Raw genomic sequence first — 26,501 nt, forward strand, 5'->3', positions numbered from 1 at the left:
CGAATTATATAATAATCTTGCAAAAAAAAAAAAAAAAAAAAGAGTCAATGCCCGATCTCTGAATCTTAGCAGGTTTAGGTCTGGTTAGTACTTGGATGAGAGACCGCCAAGGAATACCAGGTGCTTTAAGCTTTTGGAATTTTTTCACTTAGTATATAATAAATTTGGCAAAAAATAGAGTCAATGCCCGATCTCTGAATATAAGCAGGTTTGAGCCAGGTTAGTACATGGATGGGAGACTGCCTGGGAATACCAGGTGCTTTAAATTTTTGGATATTTTTCACGAATTATATAATAATCTTGCAAAAAAAAAAAAAGAAGAAGTCAAAGCCCGATCTCTGAATCTTAGCAGGTTAAGGTCTGGTTAGTAATTGAATGATAGACCGCCAAGGAATACCAGGTGCTTTAAGCTTTTGGAATTTTTTCACTTAGTATATAATAAATTTGCCAAAAAATAGAGTCAATGCCCGATCTCTGAATATAAGCAGGTTTGGGCCAGGTTAGTACTTGGATGAGAGACCGCCTAGGAATACCAGGTGCTTTAAGCTTTTGGGGTTTCTTTCCTACTTTTATAATGTACTGGCGAGTAGATTGGCTGATCTTTAAATAGCCTTCTCTTTGCAGCAGTCTTCGCTTATGGCCATACCAGCCTGGCTATGCCTGATCTTGTCTGATCTTGTAAGCTAAGCAGGTTTGGGCCTGGTTAGTGCCTGGATGGGAGACCGCCTGGGAATGCCAGGTACTGTAAGCTTTTTTGAAATTTTTCACTTAGTATATAATAATTTTGCCAAAAAATAGAGTCAATGCCCGATCTCTGAATATAAGCAGGTTTGCGCCAGGTTAGTACATGGATGGGAGACTGCCTGAGAATACCAGGTGCTTTAAATTTTTGGATATTTTTCACGAATTATATAATAATCTGGCAAAAAAAAAAAAAAAAAGAGTCAATGCCCGATCTCTGAATCTTAGCAGGTTTAGGTCTGGTTAGTACTTGGTTGAAAGACCGCCTAGGAATACCAGGTGCTTTAAGCTTTTGGAATTTTTTCACTTAGTATATAATAAATTTGGCAAAAAATAGAGTCAATGCCCGATCTCTGAATATAAGCAGGTTTGGGCCAGGTTAGTACATGGATGGGAGACTGCCTGGGAATACCAGGTGCTTTAAATTTTTGGATATTTTTCACGAATTATATAATAATCTTGCAAAAAAAAAAAAAAAAAAGAAGAAGTCAATGCCCGATCTCTGAATCTTAGCAGGTTAAGGTCTGGTTAGTACTTGAATGATAGACCGCCAAGGAATAGCAGGTGCTTTAAGCTTTTGGAATTTTTTCACTTAGTATATAATAAATTTGGCAAAAAATAGAGTCAATGCCCGATCTCTGAATATAAGCAGGTTTGGGCCAGGTTAGTACTTGGATGAGAGACCGCCTAGGAATACCAGGTGCTTTAAGCTTTTGGGGTTTCTTTCCTACTTTTATAATGTACTGGCGAGTAGATTGGCTGATCTTTAAATAGCCTTCTCTTTGCAGCAGTCTTCGCTTATGGCCATACCAGCCTGGCTATGCCTGATCTTGTCTGATCTCGTAAGCTAAGCAGGTTTGGGCCTGGTTAGTGCCTGGATGGGAGACCGCCTGGGAATGCCAGGTACTGTAAGCTTTTTTGAAATTTTTCACTCAGTATATAATAATTTTGCCAAAAAATTAGTCAATGCCCGATCTCTGAATATAAGCAGGTTTGCGCCAGGTTAGTACATGGATGGGAGACTGCCTGGGAATACCAGGTGCTTTAAATGTTTGGATATTTTTCACGAATTATATAATAATCTTGCAAAAAAAAAAAAAGAGTCAATGCCCGATCACTGAATTTTAGCAGGTTTAGGTCTAGTTAGTACTTGGATGAGAGACCGCCAAGGAATACCAGGTGCTTTAAGCTTTTGGAATTTTTTCACTTAGTATATAATAAATTTGGCAAAAAATAGAGTCAATGCCCGATCTCTGAATATAAGCAGGTTTGCGCCAGGTTAGTACATGGATGGGAGACTGCCTGGGAATACCAGGTGCTTTAAATTTTTGGATATTTTTCACGAATTATATAATAATCTGGCAAAAAAAAAAAAAAAAAGAGTCAATGCCCGATCTCTGAATCTTAGCAGGTTTAGATCTGGTTAGTACTTGGATGAGAGACCGCCTAGGAATACCAGGTGCTTTAAGCTTTTGGGGTTTCTTTCCTACTTTTATAATGTACTGGCGAGTAGATTGGCTGATCTTTAAATAGCCTTCTCTTTGCAGCAGTCTTCGCTTTTGGCCATACCACCCTGGCTATGCCCGATCTTGTCTGATCTCGTAAGCTAAGCAGGTTTGGGCCTGGTTAGTGCCTGGATGGGAGACCGCCTGGGAATGCCAGGTACTGTAAGCTTTTTTGAAATTTTTCACTTAGTATATAATAATTTTGCCAAAAAATAGAGTCAATGCCCGATCTCTGAATATAAGCAGGTTTGCGCCAGGTTAGTACATGGATGGGAGACTGCCTGGGAATACCAGGTGCTTTAAATGTTTGGATATTTTTCACGAATTATATAATAATCTTGCAAAAAAAAAAAAAAAAGAGTCAATGCCCGATCTCTGAATCTTAGCAGGTTTAGGTCAGGTTAGTACTTGGATGAGAGACCGCCAAGGAATACCAGGTGCTTTAAGCTTTTGGAATTTTTTCACTTAGTATATAATAAATTTGGCAAAAAATAGAGTCAATGCCCGATCTCTGAATATAAGCAGGTTTGGGCCAGGTTAGTACATGGATGGGAGACTGCCTGGGAATACCAGGTGCTTTAAATTTTTGGATATTTTTCACGAATTATATAATAATCTTGCAAAAAAAAAAAAAAGAAGAAGTCAATGCCCGATCTCTGAATCTTAGCAGGTTAAGGTCTGGTTAGTAATTGAATGATAGACCGCCAAGGAATACCAGGTGCTTTAAGCTTTTGGAATTTTTTCACTTAGTATATAATAAATTTGCCAAAAAATAGAGTCAATGCCCGATCTCTGAATATAAGCAGGTTTGGGCCAGGTTAGTACTTGGATGAGAGACCGTCTAGGAATACCAGGTGCTTTAAGCTTTTGGGGTTTCTTTCCTACTTTTATAATGTACTGGCGAGTAGATTGGCTGATCTTTAAATAGCCTTCTCTTTGCAGCAGTCTTTGCTTATGGCCATACCAGCCTGGCTATGCCCGATCTTGTCTGATCTCGTAAGCTAAGCAGGTTTGGGCCTGGTTAGTGCCTGGATGGGAGACCGCCTGGGAATACCAGGTACTCTAAGCTTTTTTGAAATTTTTCACTTAGTATATAATAATTTTGCCAAAAAATAGAGTCAATGCCCGATCTCTGAATATAAGCAGGTTTGCGCCAGGTTAGTACATGGATGGGAGACTGCCTGGGAATACCAGGTGCTTTAAATGTTTGGATATTTTTCACGAATTATATAATAATCTTGCAAAAAAAAAAAAAGAGTCAATGCCCGATCTCTGAATTTTAGCAGGTTTAGGTCTAGTTAGTACTTGGATGAGAGACCGCCAAGGAATACCAGGTGCTTTAAGCTTTTGGAATTTTTTCACTTAGTATATAATAAATTTGGCAAAAAATAGAGTCAATGCCCGATCTCTGAATATAAGCAGGTTTGCGCCAGGTTAGTACATGGATGGGAGACTGCCTGGGAATACCAGGTGCTTTAAATTTTTGGATATTTTTCACGAATTATATAATAATCTTGCAAAAAAAAAAAAAAAAAGAAGAAGTCAATGCCCGATCTCTGAATCTTAGCAGGTTAAGGTCTGGTTAGTACTTGAATGATAGACCGCCAAGGAATAGCAGGTGCTTTAAGCTTTTGGAATTTTTTCACTTAGTATATAATAAATTTGGCAAAAAATAGAGTCAATGCCCGATCTCTGAATATAAGCAGGTTTGGGCCAGGTTAGTACTTGGATGAGAGACCGCCTAGGAATACCAGGTGCTTTAAGCTTTTGGGGTTTCTTTCCTACTTTTATAATGTACTGGCGAGTAGATTGGCTGATCTTTAAATAGCCTTCTCTTTGCAGCAGTCTTCGCTTATGGCCATACCAGCCTGGCTATGCCTGATCTTGTCTGATCTCGTAAGCTAAGCAGGTTTGGGCCTGGTTAGTGCCTGGATGGGAGACCGCCTGGGAATGCCAGGTACTGTAAGCTTTTTTGAAATTTTTCACTCAGTATATAATAATTTTGCCAAAAAATTAGTCAATGCCCGATCTCTGAATATAAGCAGGTTTGCGCCAGGTTAGTACATGGATGGGAGACTGCCTGGGAATACCAGGTGCTTTAAATGTTTGGATATTTTTCACGAATTATATAATAATCTTGCAAAAAAAAAAAAAGAGTCAATGCCCGATCACTGAATTTTAGCAGGTTTAGGTCTAGTTAGTACTTGGATGAGAGACCGCCAAGGAATACCAGGTGCTTTAAGCTTTTGGAATTTTTTCACTTAGTATATAATAAATTTGGCAAAAAATAGAGTCAATGCCCGATCTCTGAATATAAGCAGGTTTGCGCCAGGTTAGTACATGGATGGGAGACTGCCTGGGAATACCAGGTGCTTTAAATTTTTGGATATTTTTCACGAATTATATAATAATCTGGCAAAAAAAAAAAAAAAAAGAGTCAATGCCCGATCTCTGAATCTTAGCAGGTTTAGATCTGGTTAGTACTTGGATGAGAGACCGCCTAGGAATACCAGGTGCTTTAAGCTTTTGGGGTTTCTTTCCTACTTTTATAATGTACTGGCGAGTAGATTGGCTGATCTTTAAATAGCCTTCTCTTTGCAGCAGTCTTCGCTTTTGGCCATACCACCCTGGCTATGCCCGATCTTGTCTGATCTCGTAAGCTAAGCAGGTTTGGGCCTGGTTAGTGCCTGGATGGGAGACCGCCTGGGAATGCCAGGTACTGTAAGCTTTTTTGAAATTTTTCACTTAGTATATAATAATTTTGCCAAAAAATAGAGTCAATGCCCGATCTCTGAATATAAGCAGGTTTGCGCCAGGTTAGTACATGGATGGGAGACTGCCTGGGAATACCAGGTGCTTTAAATGTTTGGATATTTTTCACGAATTATATAATAATCTTGCAAAAAAAAAAAAAAAAGAGTCAATGCCCGATCTCTGAATCTTAGCAGGTTTAGGTCAGGTTAGTACTTGGATGAGAGACCGCCAAGGAATACCAGGTGCTTTAAGCTTTTGGAATTTTTTCACTTAGTATATAATAAATTTGGCAAAAAATAGAGTCAATGCCCGATCTCTGAATATAAGCAGGTTTGGGCCAGGTTAGTACATGGATGGGAGACTGCCTGGGAATACCAGGTGCTTTAAATTTTTGGATATTTTTCACGAATTATATAATAATCTTGCAAAAAAAAAAAAAAGAAGAAGTCAATGCCCGATCTCTGAATCTTAGCAGGTTAAGGTCTGGTTAGTAATTGAATGATAGACCGCCAAGGAATACCAGGTGCTTTAAGCTTTTGGAATTTTTTCACTTAGTATATAATAAATTTGCCAAAAAATAGAGTCAATGCCCGATCTCTGAATATAAGCAGGTTTGGGCCAGGTTAGTACTTGGATGAGAGACCGTCTAGGAATACCAGGTGCTTTAAGCTTTTGGGGTTTCTTTCCTACTTTTATAATGTACTGGCGAGTAGATTGGCTGATCTTTAAATAGCCTTCTCTTTGCAGCAGTCTTTGCTTATGGCCATACCAGCCTGGCTATGCCCGATCTTGTCTGATCTCGTAAGCTAAGCAGGTTTGGGCCTGGTTAGTGCCTGGATGGGAGACCGCCTGGGAATACCAGGTACTCTAAGCTTTTTTGAAATTTTTCACTTAGTATATAATAATTTTGCCAAAAAATAGAGTCAATGCCCGATCTCTGAATATAAGCAGGTTTGCGCCAGGTTAGTACATGGATGGGAGACTGCCTGGGAATACCAGGTGCTTTAAATGTTTGGATATTTTTCACGAATTATATAATAATCTTGCAAAAAAAAAAAAAGAGTCAATGCCCGATCTCTGAATTTTAGCAGGTTTAGGTCTAGTTAGTACTTGGATGAGAGACCGCCAAGGAATACCAGGTGCTTTAAGCTTTTGGAATTTTTTCACTTAGTATATAATAAATTTGGCAAAAAATAGAGTCAATGCCCGATCTCTGAATATAAGCAGGTTTGCGCCAGGTTAGTACATGGATGGGAGACTGCCTGGGAATACCAGGTGCTTTAAATTTTTGGATATTTTTCACGAATTATATAATAATCTTGCAAAAAAAAAAAAAAAAAAAAGAGTCAATGCCCGATCTCTGAATCTTAGCAGGTTTAGGTCTGGTTAGTACTTGGATGAGAGACCGCCAAGGAATACCAGGTGCTTTAAGCTTTTGGAATTTTTTCACTTAGTATATAATAAATTTGGCAAAAAATAGAGTCAATGCCCGATCTCTGAATATAAGCAGGTTTGAGCCAGGTTAGTACATGGATGGGAGACTGCCTGGGAATACCAGGTGCTTTAAATTTTTGGATATTTTTCACGAATTATATAATAATCTTGCAAAAAAAAAAAAAAAAAAAGAAGAAGTCAATGCCCGATCTCTGAATCTTAGCAGGTTAAGGTCTGGTTAGTAATTGAATGATAGACCGCCAAGGAATACCAGGTGCTTTAAGCTTTTGGAATTTTTTCACTTAGTATATAATAAATTTGCCAAAAAATAGAGTCAATGCCCGATCTCTGAATATAATCAGGTTTGGGCCAGGTTAGTACTTGGATGAGAGACCGCCTAGGAATACCAGGTGCTTTAAGCTTTTGGGGTTTCTTTCCTACTTTTATAATGTACTGGCGAGTAGATTGGCTGATCTTTAAATAGCCTTCTCTTTGCAGCAGTCTTCGCTTATGGCCATACCAGCCTGGCTATGCCTGATCTTGTCTGATCTCGTAAGCTAAGCAGGTTTGGGCCTGGTTAGTGCCTGGATGGGAGACCGCCTGGGAATGCCAGGTACTGTAAGCTTTTTTGAAATTTTTCACTTAGTATATAATAATTTTGCCAAAAAATAGAGTCAATGCCCGATCTCTGAATATAAGCAGGTTTGCGCCAGGTTAGTACATGGATGGGAGACTGCCTGAGAATACCAGGTGCTTTAAATTTTTGGATATTTTTCACGAATTATATAATAATCTGGCAAAAAAAAAAAAAAAAAAGAGTCAATGCCCGATCTCTGAATCTTAGCAGGTTTAGGTCTGGTTAGTACTTGGTTGAAAGACCGCCTAGGAATACCAGGTGCTTAAAGCTTTTGGAATTTTTTCACTTAGTATATAATAAATTTGGCAAAAAATAGAGTCAATGCCCGATCTCTGAATATAAGCAGGTTTGGGCCAGGTTAGTACATGGATGGGAGACTGCCTGGGAATACCAGGTGCTTTAAATTTTTGGATATTTTTCACGAATTATATAATAATCTTGCAAAAAAAAAAAAAAAAGAAGAAGTCAATGCCCGATCTCTGAATCTTAGCAGGTTAAGGTCTGGTAAGTACTTGAATGATAGACCGCCAAGGAATACCAGGTGCTTTAAGCTTTTGGAATTTTTTCACTTAGTATATAATAAATTTGGCAAAAAATAGAGTCAATGCCCGATCTCTGAATATAAGCAGGTTTGCGCCAGGTTAGTACATGGATGGGAGACTGCCTGGGAATACCAGGTGCTTTAAATTTTTGGATATTTTTCACGAATTATATAATAATCTGGCAAAAAAAAAAAAAAAAGAGTCAATGCCCGATCTCTGAATCTTAGCAGGTTTAGGTCAGGTTAGTACTTGGATGAGAGACCGCCAAGGAATACCAGGTGCTTTAAGCTTTTGGAATTTTTTCACTTAGTATATAATAAATTTGGCAAAAAATAGAGTCAATGCCCGATCTCTGAATATAAGCAGGTTTGGGCCAGGTTAGTACATGGATGGGAGACTGCCTGGGAATACCAGGTGCTTTAAATTTTTGGATATTTTTCACGAATTATATAATAATCTTGCAAAAAAAAAAAAAAGAAGAAGTCAATGCCCGATCTCTGAATCTTAGCAGGTTAAGGTCTGGTTAGTAATTGAATGATAGACCGCCAAGGAATACCAGGTGCTTTAAGCTTTTGGAATTTTTTCACTTAGTATATAATAAATTTGGCAAAAAATAGAGTCAATGCCCGATCTCTGAATATAAGCAGGTTTGGGCCAGGTTAGTACTTGGATGAGAGACCGCCTAGGAATACCAGGTGCTTTAAGCTTTTGGGGTTTCTTTCCTACTTTTATAATGTACTGGCGAGTAGATTGGCTGATCTTTAAATAGCCTTCTCTTTGCAGCAGTCTTCGCTTATGGCCATACCAGCCTGGCTATGCCCGATCTTGTCTGATCTCGTAAGCTAAGCAGGTTTGGGCCTGGTTAGTGCCTGGATGGGAGACCGCCTGGGAATACCAGGTACTCTAAGCTTTTTTGAAATTTTTCACTTAGTATATAATAATTTTGCCAAAAAATAGAGTCAATGCCCGATCTCTGAATATAAGCAGGTTTGCGCCAGGTTAGTACATGGATGGGAGACTGCCTGGGAATACCAGGTGCTTTAAATGTTTGGATATTTTTCACGAATTATATAATAATCTTGCAAAAAAAAAAAAAGAGTCAATGCCCGATCTCTGAATTTTAGCAGGTTTAGGTCTAGTTAGTACTTGGATGAGAGACCGCCAAGGAATACCAGGTGCTTTAAGCTTTTGGAATTTTTTCACTTAGTATATAATAAATTTGGCAAAAAATAGAGTCAATGCCCGATCTCTGAATATAAGCAGGTTTGCGCCAGGTTAGTACATGGATGGGAGACTGCCTGGGAATACCAGGTGCTTTAAATTTTTGGATATTTTTCACGAATTATATAATAATCTTGCAAAAAAAAAAAAAAAAAAAAAGAGTCAATGCCCGATCTCTGAATCTTAGCAGGTTTAGGTCTGGTTAGTACTTGGATGAGAGACCGCCAAGGAATACCAGGTGCTTTAAGCTTTTGGAATTTTTTCACTTAGTATATAATAAATTTGGCAAAAAATAGAGTCAATGCCCGATCTCTGAATATAAGCAGGTTTGAGCCAGGTTAGTACATGGATGGGAGACTGCCTGGGAATACCAGGTGCTTTAAATTTTTGGATATTTTTCACGAATTATATAATAATCTTGCAAAAAAAAAAAAAAAAAAAGAAGAAGTCAATGCCCGATCTCTGAATCTTAGCAGGTTAAGGTCTGGTTAGTAATTGAATGATAGACCGCCAAGGAATACCAGGTGCTTTAAGCTTTTGGAATTTTTTCACTTAGTATATAATAAATTTGCCAAAAAATAGAGTCAATGCCCGATCTCTGAATATAATCAGGTTTGGGCCAGGTTAGTACTTGGATGAGAGACCGCCTAGGAATACCAGGTGCTTTAAGCTTTTGGGGTTTCTTTCCTACTTTTATAATGTACTGGCGAGTAGATTGGCTGATCTTTAAATAGCCTTCTCTTTGCAGCAGTCTTCGCTTATGGCCATACCAGCCTGGCTATGCCTGATCTTGTCTGATCTCGTAAGCTAAGCAGGTTTGGGCCTGGTTAGTGCCTGGATGGGAGACCGCCTGGGAATGCCAGGTACTGTAAGCTTTTTTGAAATTTTTCACTTAGTATATAATAATTTTGCCAAAAAATAGAGTCAATGCCCGATCTCTGAATATAAGCAGGTTTGCGCCAGGTTAGTACATGGATGGGAGACTGCCTGAGAATACCAGGTGCTTTAAATTTTTGGATATTTTTCACGAATTATATAATAATCTGGCAAAAAAAAAAAAAAAAAAAAAAGAGTCAATGCCCGATCTCTGAATCTTAGCAGGTTTAGGTCTGGTTAGTACTTGGTTGAAAGACCGCCTAGGAATACCAGGTGCTTAAAGCTTTTGGAATTTTTTCACTTAGTATATAATAAATTTGGCAAAAAATAGAGTCAATGCCCGATCTCTGAATATAAGCAGGTTTGGGCCAGGTTAGTACATGGATGGGAGACTGCCTGGGAATACCAGGTGCTTTAAATTTTTGGATATTTTTCACGAATTATATAATAATCTTGCAAAAAAAAAAAAAAAAGAAGAAGTCAATGCCCGATCTCTGAATCTTAGCAGGTTAAGGTCTGGTTAGTACTTGAATGATAGACCGCCAAGGAATACCAGGTGCTTTAAGCTTTTGGAATTTTTTCACTTAGTATATAATAAATTTGGCAAAAAATAGAGTCAATGCCCGATCTCTGAATATAAGCAGGTTTGGGCCAGGTTAGTACTTGGATGAGAGACCGCCTAGGAATACCAGGTGCTTTAAGCTTTTGGGGTTTCTTTCCTACTTTTATAATGTACTGGCGAGTAGATTGGCTGATCTTTAAATAGCCTTCTCTTTGCAGCAGTCTTCGCTTATGGCCATACCAGCCTGGCTATGCCTGATCTTGTCTGATCTCGTAAGCTAAGCAGGTTTGGGCCTGGTTAGTGCCTGGATGGGAGACCGCCTGGGAATGCCAGGTACTGTAAGCTTTTTTGAAATTTTTCACTCAGTATATAATAATTTTGCCAAAAAATTAGAGTCAATGCCCGATCTCTGAATATAAGCAGGTTTGCGCCAGCTTAGTACATGGATGGGAGACTGCCTGGGAATACCAGGTGCTTTAAATGTTTGGATATTTTTCACGAATTATATAATAATCTTGCAAAAAAAAAAAAAGAGTCAATGCCCGATCACTGAATTTTAGCAGGTTTAGGTCTAGTTAGTACTTGGATGAGAGACCGCCAAGGAATACCAGGTGCTTTAAGCTTTTGGAATTTTTTCACTTAGTATATAATAAATTTGGCAAAAAATAGAGTCAATGCCCGATCTCTGAATATAAGCAGGTTTGCGCCAGGTTAGTACATGGATGGGAGACTGCCTGGGAATACCAGGTGCTTTAAATTTTTGGATATTTTTCACGAATTATATAATAATCTGGCAAAAAAAAAAAAAAAGAGTCAATGCCCGATCTCTGAATCTTAGCAGGTTTAGATCTGGTTAGTACTTGGATGAGAGACCGCCTAGGAATACCAGGTGCTTTAAGCTTTTGGGGTTTCTTTCCTACTTTTATAATGTACTGGCGAGTAGATTGGCTGATCTTTAAATAGCCTTCTCTTTGCAGCAGTCTTCGCTTATGGCCATACCAGCCTGGCTATGCCCGATCTTGTCTGATCTCGTAAGCTAAGCAGGTTTGGGCCTGGTTAGTGCCTGGATGGGAGACCGCCTGGGAATGCCAGGTACTGTAAGCTTTTTTGAAATTTTTCACTTAGTATATAATAATTTTGCCAAAAAATAGAGTCAATGCCCGATCTCTGAATATAAGCAGGTTTGCGCCAGGTTAGTACATGGATGGGAGACTGCCTGGGAATACCAGGTGCTTTAAATGTTTGGATATTTTTCACGAATTATATAATAATCTTGCAAAAAAAAAAAAAAAAGAGTCAATGCCCGATCTCTGAATCTTAGCAGGTTTAGGTCAGGTTAGTACTTGGATGAGAGACCGCCAAGGAATACCAGGTGCTTTAAGCTTTTGGAATTTTTTCACTTAGTATATAATAAATTTGGCAAAAAATAGAGTCAATGCCCGATCTCTGAATATAAGCAGGTTTGGGCCAGGTTAGTACATGGATGGGAGACTGCCTGGGAATACCAGGTGCTTTAAATTTTTGGATATTTTTCACGAATTATATAATAATCTTGCAAAAAAAAAAAAAAAAAAGAAGAAGTCAATGCCCGATCTCTGAATCTTAGCAGGTTAAGGTCTGGTTAGTAATTGAATGATAGACCGCCAAGGAATACCAGGTGCTTTAAGCTTTTGGAATTTTTTCACTTAGTATATAATAAATTTGGCAAAAAATAGAGTCAATGCCCGATCTCTGAATATAAGCAGGTTTGGGCCAGGTTAGTACTTGGATGAGAGACCGCCTAGGAATACCAGGTGCTTTAAGCTTTTGGGGTTTCTTTCCTACTTTTATAATGTACTGGCGAGTAGATTGGCTGATCTTTAAATAGCCTTCTCTTTGCAGCAGTCTTCGCTTACGGCCAGACCAACCTGACGGCGCTAGAGAGTCTGACAGGAAGTACTGTGCTGCAGTTGGAGAGAAAGGCTCTCCCACATTTTTTTTCATTTGTTTTGTTTTTGTTTAATATCAAGTTAAAAAGTTTGAAGTATTTTGTTTTTGTTAACGTCGTTTTAACCCCGGGCAGTTTTAAACTGTCTGGGGTTTGAGCTATTTTATTTTGTTTGTTTGTGTTTTTTTTTTTTTTTTTTTTTTTTTTTTTTGTGGCTAAGCTATTTAACAAGGATGGAAACAATGGCTAATGGATCAGATCTGGACAAGGTTTTTGAGGAAAAGAACAATGATTTTGAAGGAGACACTACTTTGGAAAAACGGATTATGAAAAACGATGGAAAGGATTACAATGAAACATGGGCAACTGTTGTATCAAGAAGGAAAAGAAATGGAGCTGAAATGGAGAAAGGCCGCACTGAACAGCAACCAACTACACAAGGTAAAGAAAAGTTTGATACAAAAGGAGAAAAGAGACAAGAAGAATGTCGGAGAAATGAAATGATAAATAGATTAAAAGACAAAATGAAATATCAGAGGGAATACAAGAAAGAAACAACACTGACAATGACTGTGGAAAATCCAGAAAAACTAACTGCCATCATGATAATTAAAGCTATTGAGGACATTACTGGAAAAGGTAAACTATATGGACTAAGGAAAAAAAATGACTTCGAGTATGAGCTTACATTGGAGAATCAACTAGACTGTGACAATTTATTGAATGGACTACTATTGAATGGACAAATGTGTAAAATAAGCAAACTTTGTGAAATGGAGAGGGTCTTTTTTTTTTTACGTTTGCCAAATTATATCAATGACAAGGATGTACTACAAAAACTGCAAAGGTGGGGAGTTACACCGATACTGCCGTTGAGAAGGAGGTATTACCCAGGGACAATGGTGGCAGATGGGACAAGATTTATTCGAGTCAAATTCCCTAAGGACGTGGTGTCCCTTCCATATAACACCAGTTTTGAAACAGAGGAAGGAATACAGTTCTTCAGAGTCATTCATGATCAGCAAGTAAAAATATGCAGAATATGTTCAAGTGCTGAACACGAAAAGAAAGACTGCCCTCTACTAACATGCAGAGAATGCCTGGAGCAGGGGCATTATGCGCGGGACTGTACAGCCCTGCGGTGCCAAGGCTGCAGAAAGGCATTGCCAACATGCGCATGTGAAACGGATGAAGAGGAACATGAGGAAATGGAAATGGAGATGCATAATGAAGTGGAGCATTTGGAGGAGGCTGATAAAGAAAATACATCACAAAAAACAAGTGGATTAACAAAGGATGTACTGAGCAGTGAAGGAGAGGAAGAAGAAGAAGAGGAAACAAGTGAGAATGAGCAGAATGGGGAAGAAAAAGTGATGACTGGACTACAACACTCTGTGAAAAATGTGGAGCAGGATGCAATGGTAAATAAAGAAGATAATAATGGAACAAAGGATAGTACAATCCCGGAAGAGGTAAGCGACATTGGGGAGAGAAAAAAAAGTTTTTTGAGCAGGGGGACTAAAGGGAAAACAACAGGACAAATAAACATTGAAAAGGTCTTGGAAAGACAACGAATAAGACGAGAATCTAAAGAAAAAAAGAAGAAGAAAGTAGAGATAATTGCTTTAAAAGATGTTGATTTGAGAGAGACTGAACAAAAGTGATGTGGGTTTTGTTTTGCATTTATATTTTTCTTTTTTTGTCTATGAGTCAGTTGAAACTAGTGTCAATCAATGCAAGAGGATTGTCAACTAGGACTAAATTTGAAAATGTACTCTATTTAACAAAGAAGAGTGATATAATATGTATACAAGAAACTGGATGGAATGAAGACATTGTTAATGGTTTTAAGAAAATATGGGATGGAGAATTTTTTTACAATAATGACCCAAACAGGAAAAAAGGAGTAGCAATTTTAATTAGAAGGGGAGTGACAGAAAAAGCAACAGAAATGTTCACAGATAATGTAGGAAGATTGTTAGTAGTTAAAGTCAAAAGCAAAGAAGAAGAATTAACGATATGTACAATTCATGCACCAAATGACCGTTTAGAAAGAGTCATCTTTTTTAAAAATTTAAATGTTTTAATGGATGGTTATACAAAAGGAATTTTAATTGGGGATTTTAATACTATTTTGGAAAGAATTGATGTGGAGGATTATATGGTATATAGATCAGATGTGGGGAGAACTGAATTAAAGAAAATGATGGAAAAACACAAATTTTTAGATATATGGCGGGAAAGAAACAGAGTAAAAAGAGAATATTCCAGAAGGCAAATTGTGAACACAGTATTAAAGCAAAGTAGACTTGATTTGGTTTTATGTAACAGACAGCTAGAACTATTTATATCAAAAGTATTTTATAAAAGGTTCAGTGAAAGTGATCATGATTTTTTAAATGTAATAATTGATTTTAGTGGAGTAGAGAGAGGTCCAGGGGTGTGGGTTTTAAATGCTGAACTTTTAAAAAACGAGTCTTACAAAATGGAAATAGAAAATGTCATAATAAATAGTATAAACAATATTCTATATGATGAAGAAAAAAGTTTGTGGTGGGATAATTTGAAAAAAGTTATGAAAAAAATATCCATTGAATATTCAAAAAGATTGCAAAAGACAAAGAAAAGTAAAGAAAGATTTTTAAATAAGGAATGGGAAGAAGAAATGAAAAAGATGTCTGAAGGAAAGATGGATGTGACAAAAATAGTGTTTTTAGAAGAACAATTTAAGAAAATAGAGGAGGAAAAGTGCAGGGGAGCTAAAATTAGAAGCAGAGCGAAAAATACAGTAGAGGGAGAAAGAAGTACACAATTCTTTTTTGAGTTTGAGAAATCAAGAAAACATGCAGAATTGATCAAAAGTATATTAAAAGATGGGAAAGTTGTGAAGGAAAAACAAGGTATTTTAAAAGAAGTGAAGGATTTTTATACTACCTTATTTAAAAAAGATAATATAAATGTGAAAGATGAAGAATATTTATTGAATCAAATTCAAGTTCAAGTAAATGAAGAAGATAAAAGAATGTGTGATAAGGATATAAATGAAGAGGAAATTGAAGAGGTTATAGACCAGTTGAAGAATGGGAAAAGTCCAGGACTAGATGGCTTAACATCTGAGTTTTACAAAGTTTTTAAACATGTTTTAATACCTATTCTGCACAATTTATTTGCTGATACTTTTAAGCAGAAAAAAATGAGTGAAAGCATGAAGACAGGAATGATAAAAATTATCTATAAGAATAAAGGAGATAAAGATCATCTTAAAAATTACAGACCGTTGAGTATGCTAAATACTGACTATAAGATTTTGGCTAAGATCATGGCAAACAGACTGAAAAAAGTGATTCCAAACATCATAACAACAAATCAGGCATATGGTGTCTTAAATAGAGATATATCAGACATAGTAACAAATATTAGAGACTTAATGTGGTATATGAAAGAAAAAGGTGAAGGAGGGTATTTAATTAGCATAGATTTGGAAAAGGCTTTCGACAGAGTAGAGCATAAATATTTGTTTGACTTAATTGAAAAATTTGGATTTGGGAGGAATTTTATAACATGGATGAAATGTTTCTATACTGACATTTTAAGTTGTATTAAAGTAAATGGGTTTTTAACTGATTATATTGAAATTTCGAGGTCTATAAGGCAGGGCTGTCCTTTATCGGCATTACTTTATACTTTAGTTGCTGAACCATTAGGAATAGCAATTAATAAAGAAAAACAAATACAAGGAATTTTAGTTGAAAATTGTGTAATGCAACAAAAAATTTTCCAATATGCAGATGACACGACTTTGTTTTTAAAGGATTTAAAGAGTATCGAAAAAGCAATGTTAATTTTTGAAAAATATTGTAGCGGAACAGGAGCTAAAGTCAATAAAGAAAAGACTGAGTATATGAGGATAGGGAAGGTGGATACTTTGGGAAGACAATGGGAATTTAAAGAGCAGAAGAACCAATTAAAGATTTTAGGAGTTATACTTGGGAAAGATGAAATGAAAACAAGAGACCTGATTTGGGAGGAGGTTATAGGCAAAATGGAAAAAAGACTTAACTTTTGGAAACAAAGAGAATTGTTTTTAAAAGGGAAAGTATTAGTTCTAAATTCTTTATTCCTGTCTAAGATGTGGTATATTTTAAGTGTGGTTAGTCTGCCAGCATGGGCGTACAAAAGAATAAAAACTTATATTTTAAAGTTTTTATGGGATGATAAGCCAGCAAAAATAGCATATGACACAATAATTGGGGAGGTGGAAAAGGGAGGTTTGAGACTCATAGATCCAATGGTAAGAATGAAGAGTATGAGAATAAAGACAGTAAAAAAGTTTTGGAATAATGATGATATGGTATGGAAAAAAATTATGAGTTTCTTTATAAATAAGTGTGGGAAAATGGGGGATGATTTTATGTGGATGAATTTTACAGATAATATGCTTGAGAAGATACCTGAATTTTATAAAGAAGTCTTAAGAGCATGGAAAGTTTTTAAAGGGAAGGTTCATGTGGAGTTTAAAGGAAGAGAGCAACTATTGAAACAGCCCCTTTTCTTAAACAAATTGATTTTAAGGAATAGTAATACAATTTTTTATAAGAAATGGTATTATGCAGGATTAAGACAAGTCAAAGACATTTTATATGAGGTAAAACCTGGGTTTTTACCTTTACAGGCAATTATAGACATATTAGAAGAGAATGAAGATATAGAAAATAGAAAGCTGATTAAGGAGCAATACATAAAATTAAAAGAAGCTGTGCCACTACAGTGGATTAAAAGCATTGACGATGAAGAAACAGGAAATGAGAAACCTGGAGTTTTTTTAAAAAGAAATGATGAACAGATTCCTTTCAATGGCTGTGTTCTTAAAATGTTTTATGTTTGTTTATGTGATCTTGTATTTTTAAGACCAAAAGCAACAGATTTTTGGGAAAGGTCTTTTTGTGAATTAGATGTAACAAAAATCTGGAAAAATGTAAAATGTAGGTTTAAAAGTCCCGCCCTGCATAATTTGGATTTCTTGTTGAGACACAATGTTTTAATGACTGAAATGAAATTGGCAAAAATTGGAATAGCACAAGATGCAAAATGTAAATTATGTATGGAAAAAGATGAAGGAGTGTTACATTTGTTTTTAAAATGTAAAAAATTAGACAATTTTATGAAGATGTTAAGGAAAATTGTGGGGGACTTTTTAAATGATCAGAATGATTGGTTAGAGAAATGGGAAACATTGATTTTATTTGGTTTTAATGGAACTGCACAAAATGTTTATGCATTAAATTTATGGTTAACAGTAGCAAGATATACGATTTGGAGAAGAAGGAATATAATGAAAATGAAAAACAAAGAACTTTCATTATGTAACTTATTTAAACAGTATCTGACTGCAGTGATGGAAGACATATACGACTATTTTAATATTAATGCACAAATGGATGTATTTGACAAATACATTGTAGAAAACAATCCATACATTATTAAAACATGGTCAGGTTTTAATGTGATTTTGCCTGAAAGATTTTAATTGTAATTTTGTTATTTTATTATTATTATTATTATTTTTATTTTTTTCTCCTTACTTATGTACTTTCTTTATTTCCTTATTTCTTTTTTTTTTTATATATATATATATATATATATATATATATATATATATATATATATATATATATATATATATATATATATATATATATATATATATATATATATACATTTTCTATTTCCGCATATGCTTCAAATGTAAGACTGTGAATGTATAAAAATTTTGTGTTTTTAATAATAAAAAAAAAAAAAAAAAATGCCCGATCTTGTCTGATCTCGTAAGCTAAGCAGGTTTGGGCCTGGTTAGTGCCTGGATGGGAGACCGCCTGGGAATACCAGGTACTCTAAGCTTTTTTGAAATTTTTAACTTAGTATATAATAATTTTGCCAAAAAATAGAGTCAATGCCCGATCTCTGAATATAAGCAGGTTTGCGCCAGGTTAGTACATGGATGGGAGACTGCCTGGGAATACCAGGTGCTTTAAATGTTTGGATATTTTTCACGAATTATATAATAATCTTGCAAAAAAAAAAAAAAAAGAGTCAATGCCCGATCTCTGAATTTTAGCAGGTTTAGGTCTAGTTAGTACTTGGATGAGAGACCGCCAAGGAATACCAGGTGCTTTAAGCTTTTGGAATTTTTTCACTTAGTATATAATAAATTTGGCAAAAAATAGAGTCAATGCCCGATCTCTGAATATAAGCAGGTTTGCGCCAGGTTAGTACATGGATGGGAGACTGCCTGGGAATACCAGGTGCTTTAAATTTTTGGATATTTTTCACGAATTATATAATAATCTGGCAAAAAAAAAAAAAAGAGTCAATGCCCGATCTCTGAATCTTAGCAGGTTTAGGTCTGGTTAGTACTTGGTTGAAAGACCGCCTAGGAATACCAGGTGCTTAAAGCTTTTGGAATTTTTTCACTTAGTATATAATAAATTTGGCAAAAAATAGAGTCAATGCCCGATCTCTGAATATAAGCAGGTTTGGGCCAGGTTAGTACATGGATGGGAGACTGCCTGGGAATACCAGGTGCTTTAAATTTTTGGATATTTTTCACGAATTATATAATAATCTTGCAAAAAAAAAAAAAAAAAAGAAGAAGTCAATGCCCGATCTCTGAATGTTAGCAGGTTAAGGTCTGGTTAGTACTTGAATGATAGACCGCCAAGGAATACCAGGTGCTTTAAGCTTTTGGATTTTTTTCACTTAGTATATAATAAATTTGGCAAAAAATAGAGTCAATGCCCGATCTCTGAATATAAGCAGGTTTGGGCCAGGTTAGTACTTGGATGAGAGACCGCCTAGGAATACCAGGTGCTTTAAGCTTTTGGGGTTTCTTTCCTACTTTTATAATGTACTGGCGAGTAGATTGGCTGATCTTTAAATAGCCTTCTCTTTGCAGCAGTCTTCGCTTATGGCCATACCAGCCTGGCTATGCCTGATCTTGTCTGATCTCGTAAGCTAAGCAGGTTTGGGCCTGGTTAGTGCCTGGATGGGAGACCGCCTGGGAATGCCAGGTACTGTAAGCTTTTTTGAAATTTTTCACTTAGTATATAATAATTTTGCCAAAAAATTAGAGTCAATGCCCGATCTCTGAATATAAGCAGGTTTGCGCCAGGTTAGTACATGGATGGGAGACTGCCTGGGAATACCAGGTGCTTTAAATGTTTGGATATTTTTCACGAATTATATAATAATCTTGCAAAAAAAAAAAAAAGAGTCAATGCCCGATCACTGAATTTTAGCAGGTTTAGGTCTAGTTAGTACTTGGATGAGAGACCGCCAAGGAATACCAGGTTCTTTAAGCTTTTGGAATTTTTTCACTTAGTATATAATAAATTTGGCAAAAAATAGAGTCAATGCCCGATCTCTGAATATAAGCAGGTTTGAGCCAGGTTAGTACATGGATGGGAGACTGCCTGGGAATACCAGGTGCTTTAAATTTTTGGATATTTTTCACGAATTATATAATAATCTTGCAAAAAAAAAAAAAAGAAGAAGTCAATGCCCGATCTCTGAATCTTAGCAGGTTAAGGTCTGGTTAGTAATTGAATGATAGACCGCCAAGGAATACCAGGTGCTTTAAGCTTTTGGAATTTTTTCACTTAGTATATAATAAATTTGGCAAAAAATAGAGTCAATGCCCGATCTCTGAATATAAGCAGGTTTGGGCCAGGTTAGTACTTGGATGAGAGACCGCCTAGGAATACCAGGTGCTTTAAGCTTTTGGGGTTTCTTTCCTACTTTTATAATGTACTGGCGAGTAGATTGGCTGATCTTTAAATAGCCTTCTCTTTGCAGCAGTCTTCGCTTATGGCCATACCAGCCTGGCTATGCCCGATCTTGTCTGATCTCGTAAGCTAAGCAGGTTTGGGCCTGGTTAGTGCCTGGATGGGAGACCGCCTGGGAATACCAGGTACTCTAAGCTTTTTTGAAATTTTTCACTTAGTATATAATAATTTTGCCAAAAAATAGAGTCAATGCCCGATCTCTGAATATAAGCAGGTTTGCGCCAGGTTAGTACATGGATGGGAGACTGCCTGGGAATACCAGGTGCTTTAAATGTTTGGATATTTTTCACGAATTATATAATAATCTTGCAAAAAAAAAAAAAAAGAGTCAATGCCCGATCTCTGAATTTTAGCAGGTTTAGGTCTAGTTAGTACTTGGATGAGAGACCGCCAAGGAATACCAGGTGCTTTAAGCTTTTGGAATTTTTTCACTTAGTATATAATAAATTTGGCAAAAAATAGAGTCAATGCCCGATCTCTGAATATAAGCAGGTTTGCGCCAGGTTAGTACATGGATGGGAGACTGCCTGGGAATACCAGGTGCTTTAAATTTTTGGATATTTTTCACGAATTATATAATAATCTGGCAAAAAAAAAAAAAAAGAGTCAATGCCCGATCTCTGAATCTTAGCAGGTTTAGGTCTGGTTAGTACTTGGTTGAAAGACCGCCTAGGAATACCAGGTGCTTAAAGCTTTTGGAATTTTTTCACTTAGTATATAATAAATTTGGCAAAAAATAGAGTCAATGCCCGATCTCTGAATATAAGCAGGTTTGGGCCAGGTTAGTACATGGATGGGAGACTGCCTGGGAATACCAGGTGCTTTAAATTTTTGGATATTTTTCACGAATTATATAATAATCTTGCAAAAAAAAAAAAAAAAAAAAAAAAAAGAAGAAGTCAATGCCCGATCTCTGAATGTTAGCAGGTTAAGGTCTGGTTAGTACTTGAATGATAGACCGCCAAGGAATACCAGGTGCTTTAAGCTTTTGGATTTTTTTCACTTAGTATATAATAAATTTGGCAAAAAATAGAGTCAATGCCCGATCTCTGAATATAAGCAGGTTTGGGCCAGGTTAGTACTTGGATGAGAGACCGCCTAGGAATACCAGGTGCTTTAAACTTTTGGGGTTTCTTTCCTACTTTTATAATGTACTGGCGAGTAGATTGGCTGATCTTTAAATAGCCTTCTCTTTGCAGCAGTCTTCGCTTATGGCCATACCAGCCTGGCTATGCCTGATCTTGTCTGATCTCGTAAGCTAAGCAGGTTTGGGCCTGGTTAGTGCCTGGATGGGAGACCGCCTGGGAATGCCAGGTACTGTAAGCTTTTTTGAAATTTTTCACTTAGTATATAATAATTTTGCCAAAAAATTAGAGTCAATGCCCGATCTCTGAATATAAGCAGGTTTGCGCCAGGTTAGTACATGGATGGGAGACTGCCTGGGAATACCAGGTGCTTTAAATGTTTGGATATTTTTCACGAATTATATAATAATCTTGCAAAAAAAAAAAAAAGAGTCAATGCCCGATCACTGAATTTTAGCAGGTTTAGGTCTAGTTAGTACTTGGATGAGAGACCGCCAAGGAATACCAGGTGCTTTAAGCTTTTGGAATTTTTTCACTTAGTATATAATAAATTTGGCAAAAAATAGAGTCAATGCCCGATCTCTGAATATAAGCAGGTTTGCGCCAGGTTAGTACATGGATGGGAGACTGCCTGGGAATACCAGGTGCTTTAAATTTTTGGATATTTTTCACGAATTATATAATAATCTGGCAAAAAAAAAAAAAAAAGAGTCAATGCCCGATCTCTGAATGTTAGCAGGTTTAGATCTGGTTAGTACTTGGATGAGAGACCGCCAAGCAATACCAGGTGCTTTAAGCTTTTGGAATTTTTTCACTTAGTATATAATAAATTTGGCAAAAAATAGAGTCAGTGCCCGATCTCTGAATATAAGCAGGTTTGGGCCAGGTTAGTACATGGATGGGAGACTGCCTGGGAATACCAGGTGCTTTAAATTTTTGGATATTTTTCACAAATTATATAATAATCTTGCAAAAAAAAAAAAAAAATAGAGTCAATGCCCGATCTCTGAATCTTAGCAGGTTTAGGTCTGGTTAGTACTTGGATGAGAGACCGCCTAGGAATACCAGGTGCTTTAAGCTTTTGGGGTTTCTTTCCTACTTTTATAATGTACTGGCGAGTAGATTGGCTGATCTTTAAATAGCCTTCTCTTTGCAGCAGTCTTCGCTTATGGCCATACCAGCCTGGCTATGCCCGATCTTGTCTGATCTCGTAAGCTAAGCAGGTTTGGGCCTGGTTAGTGCCTGGATGGGAGACCGCCTGGGAATACAGGTACTCTAAGGTTTTTTGAAATTTTTCACTTAGTATATAATAATTTTGCCCAAAAATAGAGTCAATGCCCGATCTCTGAATATAAGCAGGTTTGCGCCAGGTTAGTACATGGATGGGAGACTGCCTGGGAATACCAGGTGCTTTAAATGTTTGGATATTTTTCACGAATTATATAATAATCTTGCAAAAAAAAAAAAAAAAGAGTCAATGCCCGATCTCTGAATCTTAGCAGGTTTAGGTCAGGTTAGTACTTGGATGAGAGACCGCCAAGGAATACCAGGTGCTTTAAGCTTTTGGAATTTTTTCACTTAGTATATAATAAATTTGGCAAAAAATAGAGTCAATGCCCGATCTCTGAATATAAGCAGGTTTGGGCCAGGTTAGTACTTGGATGAGAGACCGCCTAGGAATACCAGGTGCTTTAAGCTTTTGGGGTTTCTTTCCTACTTTTATAATGTACTGGCGAGTAGATTGGCTGATCTTTAAATAGCCTTCTCTTTGCAGCAGTCTTCGCTTATGGCCATACCAGCCTGGCTATGCCTGATCTTGTCTGATCTCGTAAGCTAAGCAGGTTTGGGCCTGGTTAGTGCCTGGATGGGAGACCGCCTGGGAATACCAGGTACTCTAAGCTTTTTTGAAATTTTTCACTTAGTATATAATAATTTTGCCAAAAAATAGAGTCAATGCCCGATCTCTGAATATAAGCAGGTTTGCGCCAGGTTAGTACATGGATGGGAGACTGCCTGGGAATACCAGGTGCTTTAAATGTTTGGATATTTTTCACGAATTATATAATAATCTTGCAAAAAAAAAAAAAAGAGTCAATGCCTGATCTCTGAATTTTAGCAGGTTTAGGTCTAGTTAGTACTTGGATGAGAGACCGCCAAGGAATACCAGGTGCTTTAAGCTTTTGGAATTTTTTCACTTAGTATATAATAAATTTGGCAAAAAATAGAGTCAATGCCCGATCTCTGAATATAAGCAGGTTTGCGCCAGGTTAGTACATGGATGGGAGACTGCCTGGGAATACCAGGTGCTTTAAATTTTTGGATATTTTTCACGAATTATATAATAATCTTGCAAAAAAAAAAAAAAAAAAAAAGAGTCAATGCCCGATCTCTGAATCTTAGCAGGTTTAGGTCTGGTTAGTACTTGGATGAGAGACCGCCAAGGAATACCAGGTGCTTTAAGCTTTTGGAATTTTTTCACTTAGTATATAATAAATTTGGCAAAAAATAGAGTCAATGCCCGATCTCTGAATATAAGCAGGTTTGAGCCAGGTTAGTACATGGATGGGAGACTGCCTGGGAATACCAGGTGCTTTAAATTTTTGGATATTTTTCACGAATTATATAATAATCTTGCAAAAAAAAAAAAAAAAGAAGAAGTCAATGCCCGATCTCTGAATCTTAGCAGGATAAGGTCTGGTTAGTAATTGAATGATAGACCGCCAAGGAATACCAGGTGCTTTAAGCTTTTGGAATTTTTTCACTTAGTATATAATAAATTTGCCTGGGAATACCAGGTGCTTTAAATGTTTGGATATTTTTCACGAATTATATAATAATCTTGCAAAAAAAAAAAAAAAAAAAAAAAAAAAAGAGTCAATGCCCGATCTCTGAATTTTAGCAGGTTTAGGTCTAGTTAGTACTTGGATGAGAGACCGCCAAGGAATACCAGGTGCTTTAAGCTTTTGGAATTTTTTCACTTAGTATATAATAAATTTGGCAAAAAATAGAGTCAATGCCCGATCTCTGAATATAAGCAGGTTTGCGCCAGGTTAGTACATGGATGGGAGACTGCCTGGGAATACCAGGTGCTTTACATTTTTGGATATTTTTCACGAATTATATAATAATCTGGCAAAAAAAAAAAAAAGAGTCAATGCCCGATCTCTGAATCTTAGCAGGTTTAGGTCTGGTTAGTACTTGGTTGAAAGACCGCCTAGGAATACCAGGTGCTTAAAGCTTTTGGAATTTTTTCACTTAGTATATAATAAATTTGGCAAAAAATAGAGTCAATGCCCGATCTCTGAATATAAGCAGGTTTGGGCCAGGTTAGTACATGGATGGGAGACTGCCTGGGAATACCAGGTGCTTTACATTTTTGGATATTTTTCACGAATTATATAATAATCTTGAAAAAAAAAAAAAAAAAAGAAGAAGTCAATGCCCGATCTCTGAATCTTAGCAGGTTAAGGTCTGGTTAGTACTTGAATGATAGACCGCCAAGGAATACCAGGTGCTTTAAGCTTTTGGAATTTTTTCACTTAGTATATAATAAATTTGGCAAAAAATAGAGTCAATGCCCGATCTCTGAATATAAGCAGGTTTGGGCCAGGTTAGTACTTGGATGAGAGACCGCCTAGGAATACCAGGTGCTTTAAGCTTTTGGGGTTTCTTTCCTACTTTTATAATGTACTGGCGAGTAGATTGGCTGATCTTTAAATAGCCTTCTCTTTGCAGCAGTCTTCGCTTATGGCCATACCAGCCTGGCTATGACCGATCTTGTCTGATCTCGTAAGCTAAGCAGGTTTGGGCCTGGTTAGTGCCTGGATGGGAGACCGCCTGGGAATGCCAGGTACTGTAAGCTTTTTTGAAATTTTTCACTTAGTATATAATAATTTTGCCAAAAAAAAAAAAAAAAAAAAAAGAGTCAATGCCCGATCTCTGAATCTTAGCAGGTTTAGGTCTGGTTAGTACTTGGATGAGAGACCGCCAAGGAATACCAGGTGCTTTAAGCTTTTGGAATTTTTTCACTTAGTATATAATAAATTTGGCAAAAAATAGAGTCAATGCCCGATCTCTGAATATAAGCAGGTTTGAGCCAGGTTAGTACATGGATGGGAGACTGCATGGGAATACCAGGTGCTTTAAATTTTTGGATATTTTTCACGAATTATATAATAATCTTGCAAAAAAAAAAAAAAAAAGAAGAAGTCAATGCCCGATCTCTGAATCTTAGCAGGTTAAGGTCTGGTTAGTAATTGAATGATAGACCGCCAAGGAATACCAGGTGCTTTAAGCTTTTGGAATTTTTTCACTTAGTATATAATAAATTTGCCAAAAAATAGAGTCAATGCCCGATCTCTGAATATAAGCAGGTTTGGGCCAGGTTAGTACTTGGATGAGAGACCGCCTAGGAATACCAGGTGCTTTAAGCTTTTGGGGTTTCTTTCCTACTTTTATAATGTACTGGCGAGTAGATTGGCTGATCTTTAAATAGCCTTCTCTTTGCAGCAGTATTCGCTTATGGCCATACCAGCCTGGCTATGCCCGATCTTGTCTGATCTCGTAAGCTAAGCAGGTTTGGGCCTGGTTAGTGCCTGGATGGGAGACCGCCTGGGAATACCAGGTACTCTAAGCTTTTTTGAAATTTTTCACTTAGTATATAATAATTTTGCCAAAAAATAGAGTCAATGCCCGATCTCTGAATATAAGCAGGTTTGCGCCAGGTTAGTACATGGATGGGAGACTGCCTGGGAATACCATGTGCTTTAAATGTTTGGATATTTTTCACGAATTATATAATAATCTTGCAAAAAAAAAAAAAAAAGAGTCAATGCCCGATCTCTGAATTTTAGCAGGTTTAGGTCTAGTTAGTACTTGGATGAGAGACCGCCAAGGAATACCAGGTGCTTTAAGCTTTTGGAATTTTTTCACTTAGTATATAATAAATTTGGCAAAAAATAGAGTCAATGCCCGATCTCTGAATATAAGCAGGTTTGCGCCAGGTTAGTACATGGATGGGAGACTGCCTGGGAATACCAGGTGCTTTAAATTTTTGGATATTTTTCACGAATTATATAATAATCTGGCAAAAAAAAAAAAAAAGAGTCAATGCCCGATCTCTGAATCTTAGCAGGTTTAGGTCTGGTTAGTACTTGGTTGAAAGACCGCCTAGGAATACCAGGTGCTTAAAGCTTTTGGAATTTTTTCACTTAGTATATAATAAATTTGGCAAAAAATAGAGTCAATGCCCGATCTCTGAATATAAGCAGGTTTGGGCCAGGTTAGTACATGGATGGGAGACTGCCTGGGAATACCAGGTGCTTTAAATTTTTGGATATTTTTCACGAATTATATAATAATCTTGCAAAAAAAAAA

General features: G+C 36.8%; 19 pseudogenes; all 19 read left to right on the top strand.

Annotated features, from left to right (window-relative positions):
- The first annotated feature begins 632 nt into the window (after positions 1-632).
- LOC127937222 (uncharacterized) lies at positions 633-751 on the top strand (annotated as a pseudogene).
- A 786-nt stretch (positions 752-1,537) lies between these two features.
- LOC127936722 (uncharacterized) lies at positions 1,538-1,656 on the top strand (annotated as a pseudogene).
- A 640-nt stretch (positions 1,657-2,296) lies between these two features.
- On the top strand, positions 2,297-2,415 carry LOC127937238 (uncharacterized; annotated as a pseudogene).
- A 781-nt stretch (positions 2,416-3,196) lies between these two features.
- LOC127936537 (uncharacterized) lies at positions 3,197-3,315 on the top strand (annotated as a pseudogene).
- A 781-nt stretch (positions 3,316-4,096) lies between these two features.
- LOC127936723 (uncharacterized) lies at positions 4,097-4,215 on the top strand (annotated as a pseudogene).
- Positions 4,216-4,855: 640 nt separating this feature from the next.
- On the top strand, positions 4,856-4,974 carry LOC127937239 (uncharacterized; annotated as a pseudogene).
- A 781-nt stretch (positions 4,975-5,755) lies between these two features.
- Positions 5,756-5,874, top strand: LOC127936538 (uncharacterized; annotated as a pseudogene).
- Positions 5,875-6,940: 1,066 nt separating this feature from the next.
- Positions 6,941-7,059, top strand: LOC127936724 (uncharacterized; annotated as a pseudogene).
- Positions 7,060-8,404: 1,345 nt separating this feature from the next.
- Positions 8,405-8,523, top strand: LOC127936539 (uncharacterized; annotated as a pseudogene).
- Positions 8,524-9,590: 1,067 nt separating this feature from the next.
- LOC127936725 (uncharacterized) lies at positions 9,591-9,709 on the top strand (annotated as a pseudogene).
- A 789-nt stretch (positions 9,710-10,498) lies between these two features.
- On the top strand, positions 10,499-10,617 carry LOC127936726 (uncharacterized; annotated as a pseudogene).
- Positions 10,618-11,257: 640 nt separating this feature from the next.
- Positions 11,258-11,376, top strand: LOC127936197 (uncharacterized; annotated as a pseudogene).
- A 7,783-nt stretch (positions 11,377-19,159) lies between these two features.
- Positions 19,160-19,278, top strand: LOC127936728 (uncharacterized; annotated as a pseudogene).
- Positions 19,279-20,058: 780 nt separating this feature from the next.
- LOC127936540 (uncharacterized) lies at positions 20,059-20,177 on the top strand (annotated as a pseudogene).
- Positions 20,178-21,247: 1,070 nt separating this feature from the next.
- Positions 21,248-21,366, top strand: LOC127936729 (uncharacterized; annotated as a pseudogene).
- A 923-nt stretch (positions 21,367-22,289) lies between these two features.
- LOC127937591 (uncharacterized) lies at positions 22,290-22,407 on the top strand (annotated as a pseudogene).
- A 500-nt stretch (positions 22,408-22,907) lies between these two features.
- LOC127937104 (uncharacterized) lies at positions 22,908-23,026 on the top strand (annotated as a pseudogene).
- Positions 23,027-24,868: 1,842 nt separating this feature from the next.
- On the top strand, positions 24,869-24,987 carry LOC127936910 (uncharacterized; annotated as a pseudogene).
- A 655-nt stretch (positions 24,988-25,642) lies between these two features.
- On the top strand, positions 25,643-25,761 carry LOC127936541 (uncharacterized; annotated as a pseudogene).
- The last annotated feature ends 740 nt before the right edge of the window (positions 25,762-26,501 follow it).

This window comes from Carassius gibelio, chromosome A19 (assembly GCF_023724105.1).
Source record: "Carassius gibelio isolate Cgi1373 ecotype wild population from Czech Republic chromosome A19, carGib1.2-hapl.c, whole genome shotgun sequence".
Lineage (NCBI taxonomy): Eukaryota > Metazoa > Chordata > Actinopteri > Cypriniformes > Cyprinidae > Carassius > Carassius gibelio.